This window comes from Acipenser ruthenus, chromosome 3 (assembly GCF_902713425.1).
Source record: "Acipenser ruthenus chromosome 3, fAciRut3.2 maternal haplotype, whole genome shotgun sequence".
NCBI classification, from domain to species: domain Eukaryota; kingdom Metazoa; phylum Chordata; class Actinopteri; order Acipenseriformes; family Acipenseridae; genus Acipenser; species Acipenser ruthenus.
Window position 1 is genome coordinate 100309646 of NC_081191.1, and position 14626 is coordinate 100324271.

Consider the following 14626-nt stretch of genomic DNA (forward strand, 5'->3'; position numbering starts at 1 on the left):
TGTCATATAGAATGATAAAGTATGCTGGAGCTTTCTTATGAAAATAATTATATTATATTTGTAATTACTGTTAGAATACTGATACATGAAAATGAAACATAATTTATTACAATACAAAACACCATTTAAGAAGAATTTTGTTGCCTCATTCTGTTGTTTTATTGCAAAAAGTAAAACTTTATAGAAGTACAAAAATCTAACTAACACAGAAAGCTTGTAGACTGGGAGTTATAATAAGTGCTTTTGCTTTTGAAAACAACAAGCAGGGAAGATGGCTGTCTCCGATTCAGCGAGGGAGACAAAAAAAACAAACAAGCTTACTCAGTAATTATGCATGAACAGCCCACATTTAATCATAGCTTTTCAACATGCACTTTATAATTTACACTTCAATAATGATCCTTTTCTGGGGAGTGTGATGCCCACTGAAGCTGGCCCACTCATTAGATAAAACCAAATGTGCTTATCTTTCACATTTAAATATTCAGTTCAACAACAAATCAATGCAATTATTGTGTGAGTCATTCAGCTGCTGAATCAAACATTGTGTCACTGAACATATTTCAGTTGCTCAGACCTTAATACTGATACTGATAATAACATATTACATAACTGCTCTTAAACTACATCAGGGTCATTTTGAGTAGCTTTTATCATTCTAATTTGCATAAAGAAAACCAGTTTTTTCAAAATCATAACAAAAACAAAAGAACATTATTTACACAAGGTGCTTATATGGTTGGAATTTTCAGCACTAATTTTGTTACTCAAAATAGTGCTTGAATTATTATTTTATTACATTTTTTGCATATATTGTTCAGGAAATCAAGAAGCTGAAATCATAATATAATGTGACCCTTTTATATTCAAATGACACAAGAAAGACGCGAACACTCCATCTTTTTACCAAACCAGGGGATACTTATGGCCTCACGGGTGCCGGAGCCCGGGGTGGAGGGTGGCAAATGGATCCACTCGTTTTTAAAAGTGCTCTGTTCTATTGTCCATAGATCTCGCCAGCCGATCTTGCATTGTTCCACACTCTCCATTCTCCCTGCTTGGCCTGGGAAACTGCCTTTACGCACCTCGTCCTCTCCTCCTGCTTTTGCACCTCATTGACTACCAGCTTCATTGAGCTGGGGCTGCTTTGTGCCATGTAGGAGGAGCTGAACTGAGACCAAGGCCTCCTCTTCCATGCTGTACTTGCCCCATGATATCACCGATATAAAGGGCAAGCTTTGCATCTTCCACAGGTGCTGCCGCCCTCACACATTCATTGTGTGACTTTTATGACCCTTAATAATAGACAATTAACACAAAATAGATCATGGTCCTAAGCAGATGCTCAGAATGAGCTGGAGGGGTTAGTGGCGCATGTGTGCAGTCTATTGCTCCCAACACGTTGGGGAAAACAGAGTGAAAAAAAAGTGGACTGGAAAATGCCAGCAACAATTGCGATTGTTTAAAACATGCTTTCAAAAGTTCTTAACAAATTGATGCAATTGTAAGTGTTGCTTTAGTACATCTCATTATAATATTTGAGAACCCTCATCTGCACTAACTCCACCCCATTTTTGCGCATTTATGCCGGAATGCACATTAACTAAGGTTGAACCGCGAAGAAAACTGCTGCCACAAAGCATTCCCTAAAAAGTCGCCAATAACATTGCGCTTGTTTAGTACATTTCATCCTAGACTTCCAACTCGTTTGAAACAATTGTGACAGACAAAACACTTTAGTACTTCTACCACTAAGGCTTTTAACAGAAGCTTTAATGCCCCTAGCTTGGGAACCAAGAGATTCTATAGAGAACAATGATTATTTAATGGTAACTTGTGTTCCTTGAATGAAAGATTATGTAAGATTATCTAATGACAGACAGATGCCTGACAGGTAACTGCTCCTCTATAATACAGTCTGTAATGGACAGGTGATGGATGAAAGGCACTAAATAATTCTGGAAGAAGTTCTATAAATATCAGAAGTGTTAATCAAGTATTTTTTAAAACCCCAAAGTAATGACTAAAGCTAAGGTTTACAATTTTAGAAAAGCAAACTATGAAGGTATGAAACAGAGACTAACAGAAGTAGATTGGAGTAAAAAACATCCACAGAAAAAGGATGGCTGTTTTTTAAAAATGTAGTACTAGAGGTGCAAAACAATTACATCCCAAAAGTAGACAAATCTAAATCTAAAACAAAATGGCCAAAATGGTTTAATAGAACAATTTAAAAAATATTCAGCGAAAAAAGGCACTTTACAGAGCGTTTAAAAGGGACCAAAAACAAAGTACACAGAAAAAGTACTTGGAACTGCAAACACAAGTCAAAAAGGAAGTTAGAAAGGCCAAGAGAGAGATAAAAATCAATATTGCTAAGGGGGCTAATACCAATTCCAAAATGTTTTTTCAACTCAATTTTTTATACTTTAGTGAAATGCCACACATGAAAATGATGAAGGTCATGACATTTTTCCCTCGCAGCTGTGCATGCCCACCTCAATCTGGACCTGAACACACTTAAAACACTTTCAATTTCAATGCAGAATTGTGAACAATTGTGGGGTTTTTTTGTATTTTATTTTTTATGTTCAGTCTACGGATCACATTCTAAACCAGTTTCAAATCACTTCATATTTTTTTTTTTTATATAAAACCGCATACACATGAAATATTTAATTTGGTACACATAATTAGGGTTCTATCAGTTCAAATGAACTGCATTCAGTACATGAGAATGGTTCTATACAGAACATAAAGACAGGGGAGTCCATACTAAATGAATCAAAGCAGTGGTTCAGGCAGGGAACTCACTTTTAATCAGTCAGTCAAATCAAGTCATCAAGCGTCAATAACCAGACATTGTCAATCGAAATAGCCTTACCTATCACTAACAGCGTAATTACTTATCCAATGAGCATGAAGGAAAGGATTTAAATCTTACCTGAACCATTACCTCTCTGCTGTGAGTTAAGAGTTCGCCTCCTCCTCCCCAGCCTCCACCTGTTTTTTGGCTTCGTCTAAGGGGGAGGGCAGTTATCCTGCCCCCCTGCCCATGGCTTCACTACAGTCAGCCTCTGCACTTATCAGCGGGAAAATTTATGGACAGGGGTTTTCCCGAGGCGAGGCCAAAGATGTATTATATGTTAAATGTTTTATCCAAGAACGTATAATATGCATAAATGTGTTATCGTGTCTAACCTGTAATAAATATTTTACCTATCGCATGAGTTCCCTGACTGAAACCATGTGGTTCTATATAGAGAAATAGAATGGCAAATCAAAAAGGCGTATAAAGTTATTTAGTCTTTAAAGAGATTGCAGCTCACAAGGTATTCCATACATTTTCCTTTCATGCACATTCATTCTCTAATGAAGTCTCAGAAGTGCAGTTTGTCTCCACCCCTTCAGGCCCTTCTTTTCTGTCAGTTACCAGCCTGCTGCTTCCCTAATGACTGCCACTCTTGCAGCCAGTAAGATGCTTGACCTAGAAGACACTGCTGAGATGAAATGACCTGGGAAGTGCCAGAGTAAAAGACAGATAACCTGAGAACACTTTTACCTGTGCAGTCCCAACACATTTAACACATTCTCTACCCTTGCAAATGTCTACAGATTTTAACTGCAGAAATGGTCTTCTCCATTACTTGATAAAGACCAACACTGTAATTATGATTACTTGTACACATTGTATAAAGCATAAATGCTGAACACATTCACCTTCAGCCCAGATGCCAGGGGAAAAGCACTAAACTAATTAAATAAGAAGATATTGCTCATTTATCTGGTGGATTGACCTACATTTAATTCCACTGTATGGTTTTTAGGTCAGCTGAAGGTGTATTAGGGTTAAGCACTCCTGTGTCTAAAGATGACTCACTTAAGGTTTGGAATACACAGATCAGTATCTTGGTTAATTCGATTCTCCAGGTTTACAGTAATCAGGCACAATACACTATTGGATTCCGTGTTGGGACACTATGGAAGATCACGTTTCAAGACAAACACCAGCAGAGTTAAGTTCAAAGTGTAATCCATTACCAAGTTCCAGAGAAAACAGAGCACAAAGCACAAAGACTGAGAGACCCATAATGGTTGTTACAGGTACCTTACAAGTCCAAGTAGAAAAATAGATTAAATACAAGAACATCAACCTCTGTTAGAGCTACAATATAGCTAAAGACTCTCATTTGTAATTTTCTACTTACGTAATAGAACATTCTTCTTTCAGCTCAGTCAACGCAAACAGGTTTCAAGAAGATAGGAAGCTTGTCTCCACAGATAAGCTTTCTTTGAGGAATATAAACATAAACAGAAGTCTAAAAAAAAATGTAAGACACAAGAATTCAGTTTTAATTTTTTTTTTTCTTTTTTCCTTGGCAGTTTTGTTGTGTTTCTGAAAGGAGAATCCACCCAATAATTATACACGTACAGTAAATCAAAAGGTCTCCTAAATAGCCCTCTTTGTCTACACCTTCTTGTCACCTCCTTTAAACTTTATGTTTAAAAAAAAAATCCATTGTTTTCTACTTATTATTATTATTATTATTATTATTATTATTATTATTATTATTATTATTATTATTATGCTAGTATTTTGATATCCAGTATGAGAGAAAAACCCAGTACAACTGTACAATACTTGTGTTACTTTGTACATACTTGTACAGAGATACCGCATAATTTAGATTTTTTTCTGTGCATAATTCTCTGGGGTGTAAAGTTTGAACCACACATGTTTTTATTGTGTTGTTTGTACCTTGTAATTGTTTTTTATACATTGCAGTTGACTCTTTTATTGTTTTCTAGGACCCCCTTGTGAACAAGGCTTCTGTCTCAATGGGTAAATCTCCGGGTTAAATAAATAAATACAAAATGTCCTTCGTTGGTATCATAACTTTGCTCATGTTTCCACTTGTAATGCATTATCTCACCCCATGTGTTGAATTTTAAGAATGTTATCAGCACCTGTTTTGCCTGTGGAGTCCTTCTTCCTAATGAGTCGCTGTTATCAGGCTATTCACCTGTTCATTTCCCTTTCAATGTGATGCACGGCACTGATCCTCCTTCATCAAGCTGGCATCCCATGGGAAATATGACCAAGCTCATACACCGTTCCCCAGTTCATCCACATCCACTCATTTCTTCAAGAATAATAGAGTGGGTTTTTTTTCTAGTCTCATTGAGAGATGAAATGAATCTGATCTGATATTATATTATATTATCTTGTATGACCGCTTACCTTCTAAATAGGGCTGTGATTCACAATTCCACATTAGAAAATATAATTTGTTTGAACTCAGAATAAAGGAGAAGACCTGTTGGAGAAAGCTAAGCATCTAGAAATGAAAATCTCACTTGATTGAGGTATAAAGCATTTGTAATGACCCAAACTACTACCCCACATTTATTTTGAACTCAGTTTTATATTTGAATTGCTGGTGCAATGATCCGGTTAATACCTGTTTAGGGTTTATACCTTTAGATTATTAGGGTCTGCCTGCTACAGTTGGGCTCAGTCTAAGACAGCGAGAGGTTAATCTGATGTTGCTCTGGACAAAGAATCCCACTGGAACAATAAGGCCAAGTAAAAAAAAAAATAAAAAATCTGGCTGAAATTCAAATGGGGAATAATGACCTAACTGACTTTTCCTTTCAGTCTTATTTAAACCTCCCTCATGTCACCTGTTGACCAAATCCCACTTGCTTCCCTCTCCCATTGGGGTGTCGTACCAGGAGTCAAAAACCAATAACATCACTCCTACCTCAAAAGAAGTGAGCGTGAGAATGAGATCTGAGCCATGGTGTTTGTTTTTCTTTATCCCTAGTTGTTGTTAATCTGTTCTTCTTTCTTCTCTTATGAAGATAGCAAGTTCTGCTTCCATGCTACTAATCACACATTCACTTTGGCAATTACATTATCTTTATAGTCTTGCATAATGTTTACGAATGTTACTATCTGATTTACATCAAGCAGCTCGCTTAACTTCTATATTTTTACTACAGCTGTCCTAAGGATGTGGTTTCTCTAACTTTTTCAGTTTGGTTTTCATCCAATAACACAGAATGTGCACTAGATGTGCATCTTTCTTTATGTTTGTAGCTTTTTCTCTTCTTCCCTTCTCCTTGATAGTTATTGACAGTGAGATTTTCAACTCTAAGCTGCTTAGCTTCCTCCATGTCTTCCCTTTTATTCTGAGTTCAAGCAAATTATATTTTCTAATGTGGAATTGTGAATTAGGCCTATAGCCCTATTTAGAAGGTAAGCTATCATACAACATCAAATAAATCAGATCAGATTCATTACATCTCTCAATGAGACTAGAAAAAAAAATGATGCCTCATGATACCCTGTATTTTTTAATATTATGAATACTGATTTAGAAAGTCATTGCAAGCATGTCTTGCTTTTTTCACCCCCTTTGCTACAAACTGAAACTATACTGAACATGTTGCACTTGTTGCACTCAGCTCACTTTACATCTAGTTTCAAAGGCATTCAGCTATTTCTACACCACGCTTGAATACACACATCTAGAGAAACATATTGATGAACAAGAAACTGTGTTACTCGGTTGTAATTCAAACAGGACAAACATCAAGGAAGCAAACATATTGTATTTTCACCAAGTGCTAAGTGTGTCACATCTAAATATTTTAAACATTACAAATAACATTATGTTGTTCGTTAAAAACAAATGTTGGGGGAAAAAAATCAAAGAAGTTGTATTTTATGTAGTACAGTACTGTTTTTGTTCAGTTGGTGTATGCTGCCACCTACTGCTAACATTTGTAAATACCCACGTTGGTTTAAAAAAAGGCTCCCTGCTTATCTAATATTTATATCTTCGATGACAGGTGGTAGGACGTTCCACTGTGTAATTAAGAGATATATAGACTTGGAGGATGAAATCAACAGCCTTCTGTATTTAAGTTACTGAATGGTCTTAGCTTAGCTTTCTGTTTCCAACCATATATATATTCCAGTATCCACTAGGTGGCAGTGTCATTCTGTTTCTTATATACTAAAAGCACCGTATTTCTGTAACTCCTAATACTACAACCAGAAGTATAGCTGTATTTGTAACCCTGTGTATAGCTTCACATTATTGCGCCCTCTAGTGATCTGACACTTTATGGTGCTGTCACTTATTTATATGAAGGTACACTGACTTATCCAAAGAGCTACTTACTGTTTAATTGTCATTATTGTTACAGCTATAGCCAAAACTTTTCTATCACCCTATAGAATTAACAAATGTTGTTTAATAAAGTCATTTGAAACCTGCTGAATAATGTAACGTTATAGTGCAGTACTGTTATGGCTTCCTGTAGACTTTTGCAATATAATTGTGTAGTTTCTTTAATTACATTATGTTCAATACATTTTAGTTATGTCTCAATCCTAAAATTTGATGTGATGCTAAACCTTTGGCCAGAGCTGTACCGGTCCTCTAATAAGATTATTGTGTAACGGTAGTGTTTAATGCAGATAATCACAAACAAAGAGTACATTTAAAGTTATCTGTAACAGGGAACCGGGTCGCTGGTTCCTGCGCAAGTGTGTGCCTGTAGAAAATCAGCTGCAACGCGCAGTTGGAGACGCGTTGCTAAGCAACCAGTTGAGTGGCAGGCTCGTCCTGAGCTAAAGTGATCGGGAGGTCTGGATTGGCTGGGGGGCGTGCCTGGGGATGCTGCGCAGAGCTCAAAAAGCGGCTGTGCTACAGCTCGGGGCTGCTGCAAGGCCATTGCTGTACAGACGAGAGCTGTGAGTTTGTTTACATCCAGGAGGGAAGCGTCCGCTTTGCGGGAAAGACTACTACGGAGCCCTTTAACTGCAAGACGGGGCCTGTGAAGGCAATTGCCCAGCCAGGACCGTCAGAATGGCCCGGAGTCGCTGGGAGGCCAGGACTTCAGAAATAACACAACAGAAGTAGGTCAGCTTAGGGGAGGTGGATCCCAAAACAGTATATACAGGGTTACCGTAGAGTAGTAGATTCCTGGAGCGGGACGTTCCTTTTAGTGGTACTAGCGCTCGTCATTTTGTGTGGCAAACTTTTATTTTTAGCTTTTGTTTCTTTGTTTTTATTGCTTTGTTAAATGTGACACTAGGTCGACCATCGCTGGTACCCTAGTGTCAGTTTGGTGCTAAAATTAAATCTGCACGCCTGAGCGGCGCATCAACACCAATGCTCTGTGTCTGTCAGTATTTTCCAGTGACTACCCACACATGTAACACGTCACCCTGTTACATTATCATATTAAGCCTTTTAAAAACTAGTTTCTCAATCGGACCAAGGTGTTATTTCTAAATGTTCTTATTGTAAATCCTAATCCATTTACCTGACTGCCATACAGCAGCAACTTGCTTTATACAGGTTTATATAAAAGTTTAGGATACTTCAGTTAGAATAACACACATTTGTACAGTAAAGCTATACCTGTTCTTGCGGCACAATGTCAGCTGATGTCAAAGATGGTTTTCTTTGGGAAGTTGGTACACCGTGTCCTGGTCTAATGGCATTGTGTCATTATGCTGAAATTACACAGATTTTGTTTCTAGTTTGTTTCATTTACACAAACTCTAAGGGCCTTATTTTAATAAAATGTACACTACAGTCTTTTAACTCCCTTTTTAAACACCTGTTCATTTAACACAACTCAAACAACACAAGAACGTGTATTAACGAGAGGAGACCTCCCTGGACTTGTACTTGACACTTTTAGCTGTATAACCAAGCATTCTGTTCGCCTTTTTGATTGCGTCCCCACACTGTCTTGTTGCTGACAGTGATGAGTCTTTCTCTTGGTCAGCCTGTTCTACTTCCATACCTCCCATTTGGTATTTGGATCCTACATGTAACACTTTTTGTGTCCACCCTTGCAGTGACTTTATTATAGAAGTCTAAGAGGTTTGTCAGACAGCAGCACCCTTTTCTGGATCTGTGTTGCCTGTTAAATACATAACTGTAATGTCTGAGGAGTCAGCACAGGTGAATTTCTAAAAATAAAGACACACACACACAAAAAACAGACCAATAGCAAAAACCAACTGATAAACAAACCTATCAGAAGGCAGGTTCCTTAGCCCTATTTTAATAGCATTTCATAGGCTAGAAGAGTCGAGTATGGCATTCAGTCTCTACAGTACTGTATGCCCACTTTACTGCCAAGACCTTATGGCATTTTGGAAATTTACCATGCGTTCTGCAGCTAAGTCTCTAGTTTTGTTTTCCTCACTCTGCTGTTTCCTGTATTGTGCTTGCTGGGCAAGATCAGCACAATAGTCTGGCGATTGCCGCCTTTGCTGCTGTTTTTTCAAGCACTGTGCAAAAGAATGGAAGTGTATGGTTTAAATTGTCAAGTATACTATACAAACTCTAAACTACATACAGCGGTTTGGTAATGCAATAATAACAAATCATGTGTATTTTAGTATATCATTGTGGCAGGGCAATGGGCCTGCACAGGTAATTTTGTAAATAAAGCTGTTTATTTTCATTTAAGTTTGGATTAAAATCTCATCCTGCAAATACAGGTGTGAAATGTGGCAGATGGTCCCTTAGGGGGTTGGTAATAATCACAGCTTTCATCTGAGGATTCTGTGCTGCTGTGCTCTGCCTCCTCGCTGGCCATCTGCATGAGGTACAGAATTCTAAAATGAAAAGCCCTTTGGTTACCAGTCCCCTATGGCACCGTCTGCCAAATTCCACACCTGAATTTGCCAAACAAATTCAAATAACCAGAACTTTACAAACACACATATTCATACTGTATTTACAAAGTTACCTGTGCAGGGCCTCAGCCCTGCCACAATCATAATCATAATCGTGAGAGAGAGAGAGAGAGAGAGAGAGAGAGAGAGAGAGAGAGAGAGAGAGAGAGAATCAATAATCAGGTGTATTAAATCAAATTAATTTTTTGGATGTTTATTTATATAAGAACGTAAATCGTTTGAGTACCACTGTATATAGAAAACCAACAGATGAAAATACATTGTTATCAGCTGACAGTTATCATCCTATCTCCTTAAAGAATATATATATATATATATATATATATATATATATATATATATATATATATAATACATGGATATGAGTATCTGTAATAAAAAGAAAATAAACGGGTGTTAAAATTGCAACTGAATTTAATGAATAACAATAACATAGATTTATGTCAGTATTAAAGAATCTTAATATTCATGAACGGTGAATTAAATTGCAAAAAATAACGTGTTTTTAAGGAAAAGTTTTTTCAATAGGGTATACTTTTTTTTTTCTTAGTCGCTATCAGGGTCGAAGATTATTTGTCTCGCTCGCTTCTTTGTTCGTGGAGGATGATTGTAAATTCACAGAGACAGATTTGTTAAAAGTGCCTAAAAACCACGAATTGTTGGTGTTGTTGAGTAATTGAAAGCAAGGCCTTTTGTGTTTGAAAGTGGTCGGGGTGCACAGGAGTCAAATATGGGTCAAAGGTCAAGTATAATCTTCTATATATATATATATATATATATATATATATATATATATTATAACCGAGCAGGGAGGGGGTTAATATCCTCCCTACATAAAACGTGGGTATGCACGGTTTGTTTAATTGTTTATTTTATTTTATTGTTAATTATCTCCTGCACCTGGAAGTAATTGTAAATTAGAACCAGGTGCAGGGTATTTAAGAGGTGCAGTTAGTCAGCACTGGACTGCTGAGTAGGAGGAGACAGAAGGTGTGCTCTGTTTCCGAGGAGTCAATGTAAAAGGAAGTACTGTGTGTTTTTGTTTTTTATGCCAGGTAAACAGCTTAGCCGGCCTGCGAGCTAGTCAGGGACCTGCGTAAATGTGTATTTCGAGCTCCAAAGGAGCTAGGTGTTTATTTTATTTTTGTGCATTAAATATAGCGCGTCAGCGCTTTAAACTCCATTTCTGTGTCCTGGGTCTCCGTATTATAGGGACAAACAAACACGGGTTACAATATATATATATATATATATATATATATATATATATATATATATATATATATATATACTGTATATATATATATATATATAATTACAGACAATGCAGGTTTGAATATCATATTTCATAATGATAAAAACTGCTAATTTCCCAAACCAGGTTAAAAAAAATAGGCTGTTAAAATGATATATATATATACAAATAATAATAAAAGAGAGAGCAAAGCTTTTAGGGTAGGCTGGTCTACAAAATATTTGTTTGTTTGTTTGTTTCAGGCAGAATTGAATGTGAATCCTGGTGTCCTGGATAATTACTAATAATGGTCCATTGATCTCCCTCGATAACATAATCTAAAGTTAATTTCTATACAAACTCTTAGAGAGAAGCAATACGTATGATCTCAGTCCTGGATCTATAATGAACATGTTCATTTAATATACAATCAGTCTAACACACTGTAATTGAGTACATTTTTATTAAGCAAAAAATAACAAATGTTGTTTTGAGAACTGTAATAAAGACCCCTGTAGGAAATGATGGTGCAGTAAGCAAACTGAACCCTGAGGGGCGATGCAATGGTTTAGCCCAATAAGAATGAACTGATATTAAGTTAACTTGGCTCATGTATCAGTGACAGGCTAGTACACTGCATTGAGTGCATTTTTCTTTTTAATATGTGGAGAGTTAGCCTTCATTGACCTCCCAGTTAATTAAATGCAGTATCTAATGAGTGTTGGGTAAACAGTTCCTAGGTGCTTTAGGCTAAGCCAGCAACATGATATAACATGGTGCTGCTGAGAAATAAAGTTTCAAAAATCCAATTCCCAGAACTTCTTTGGCCTTAACTGAAAACCAATGGAATTATGGTTAACACTAAAATATAAATGAGCTTTATCAACTTTTTTATTATTATTATTCTTCTTATTATTATTATTATTATTATTATTATTATTTCAGGGAAAAAAATATTAGAAACTGGCAATAAAATGTTTAAGTACTTGTTGGTGCCATTATAAAAGTGACTTATTTTATAATTTCATCAATGTATGTCAAGAACACAAGGCAGGCTGTGTTGTCAGATTTCGCACTTACTTCTTTTATTGCTCTGAGCACACTCTTAAACTCGGGACACGTTTAAGGAGGACAGAGATGTTTTGGACTATAGTGGATTGTTCGTGCACTGGGCTTGCAACGTATCCAGACAACTTTTTAATAATCAAGAAAATCACACAGACTCATTTAATTTGAAGTTTTAACGAATCAGAGCAGTAATAGTGCTCCTTCGGTTTATATAATGCTTAATAATGGATCGAGTGGTTGCAGGCCACTATGGATCCCTGCTAATAGGCAGTCTGTGCGTTTCCAGTGTCTTTACAGGTTTAACAGCATTAATACTTCAACACAGTAATACAGGTATGGTTATCACATACTCAGCCCTTAGGCTAGATATGCAAACCGCTAAAGCACCCATCGCTAAATCCTAAAACATCCAATATATCACTCTCCAAAACTAAAATGTAAATCCTGTTCGAATTTGTATCCCAAAGATCAGCCTCCTTTCAGTAGCTGTGACAGTCTTGGGTCAGGTTCTGCTCTCAGTGAGTCTGTCAAAGCCACCACAGGTTTGGGTGACAGTCTTTAATAGCCTGATACCTGCAAAAACTGAAATCTTGTTAGCTGGGCTCCCATCTCTACATTCTCATGCTTGTTGTCAGTGGGAAGACTTCAAATAAATTAAGCGGTTTCTATCAAAGAGCCATCCATCTCTGTCGCATACACCTTTCACTCAAAAAAGGTGCTCACATCTTGTACAAGGGAAGACAGGTTTTAGGGTCACTCGTGACAGTATGCTTGTTAATGTATTAGAAACTGCTGAGGATCTTTCAGCCAATCAGAGGTCATGTTTCACCTGCTGTAAGGCACGTCACAAAGAAACCCCATTCATGATATCAGTCGTACCATACTGAGTTTCCAGTATGCTTTATTCTCACCTTTGGAATGTTGCTGGCCTATCAGATCGCTGGAATTTGCCAAGTATTATTTGATATCAAATTTAAAATAGTAGGGAATAAATGACGATGTAGAACCTTCACAATTACTCTGAATTCTGTTAATTGTTGGCTCCTTTAAATTATTACTAATACATTCAAATATTCATTCAAATATTAATAATTATCTGCAGAAGAAATATTAGTATATAGATACACACGGAATGCAGTGCATAAATTAAAAACAATGATACTTTAAATCAGTTATTTTTCAGTTATATTTCCATTATATTTTATATATACTTCCATCTCCAGAAACCCACCATGTATTAGTCACAGCATCCACCCATGACATTATCTATGATTAAAGGGAATCTAGCGGTCATCAAAGAGCTGAAAAAGAGTAAGCTAATATTCCTCAAAGGATACCAATTTAACTTCCTTGCAGTACCTAAATATATGGAATCTCATGACATATTTACTTCACCTTCAACTGTACCGATACAGCCTTATTAATGTTGGGTATTTGAATGGCAAATCGATTTGCCACGCTGCAGACACAACCTGCTGTAAAACAGAAGATATTTCGAAATGCACTCGCTAACCATACTGTGATGGAAATCAAAGAATATTAATACTGTCCATGATGCAGAATGTATAAAAACTAAATCAAAACTTTGACAATCCACTAATCGCACTTAACAAAACTGTATTTAATAGCGTTTTCTTTTTTTTTTGTAAGTATCTTATTTCTTCTACTCATGAAAAGAAAACGCTGTTAAATACAGTTTTGTTAAGTGCGATTCACGGGTTGTCAAAGTATTGATTTGGTCCCAGCCTTTGTCAGGATAATTAATACATTTATTTAGCAAAAGTCATGAATGCACAGCCCTGTATCTGCCAGACATGCAGAGTAAATTAAAATTAAAACTTTGACTGCCTTGGTGGTTCTAGTGTTAAAATTATATCGAGCCGACTCCATTTCTTAATTAAACTCTTGGAAAAGTGTTGATTGTGAAATTCACTTTTGTTTTTTTTGTATTCTGCTTCATTGATCATGTAAAATAAAAAGGCAGCTCCATATTTTTAATTCAAACCAAACACAAAAAGCAAGTTCAGTTAAATTGCTTTTCCCAGATTTAAAATCTTAATGACTTGTTGCAAAAATGTTGTAACCTGTTTGGCAAATAATAGTTTCCTCTTAATTACACTTTAATTAAATCAATTTAACTTCATTCTCTGCTTGCGTTCAGTTTGAATTAAAAATAAGGAGCTGCCTTTTTTTTTACATTATCATTGAAACAGAATCATAGTCTCAATCAAGTTACGAGAGAAAAACTAAAGTGAACTTGTTTCACAATCAGCACTTTTCCAAGAGTTTAATTGAACGGAGTCGGCTCAAAAAAGGGACATCACAAGATCAAAAATAAACACCGGAAACGAAGAGCCCTAGTTATATGTGAAGTTGAATCACCATGCCCCCTATGGAATGATAATTTGAATCGCCAGCATTTTTCTACATGTGAAATGCTTTCAGTCAGTAATCAGTGATATAGAAACAATTGGCACTTGTGTGTGAAAATGTTAGACCACTTTCTTACTATTTTAAATGAATTGCACATGTGGCCTATTAAAGTATTAAAATCATCAATTAAATTAGACAACCACTAATTTGCTTTT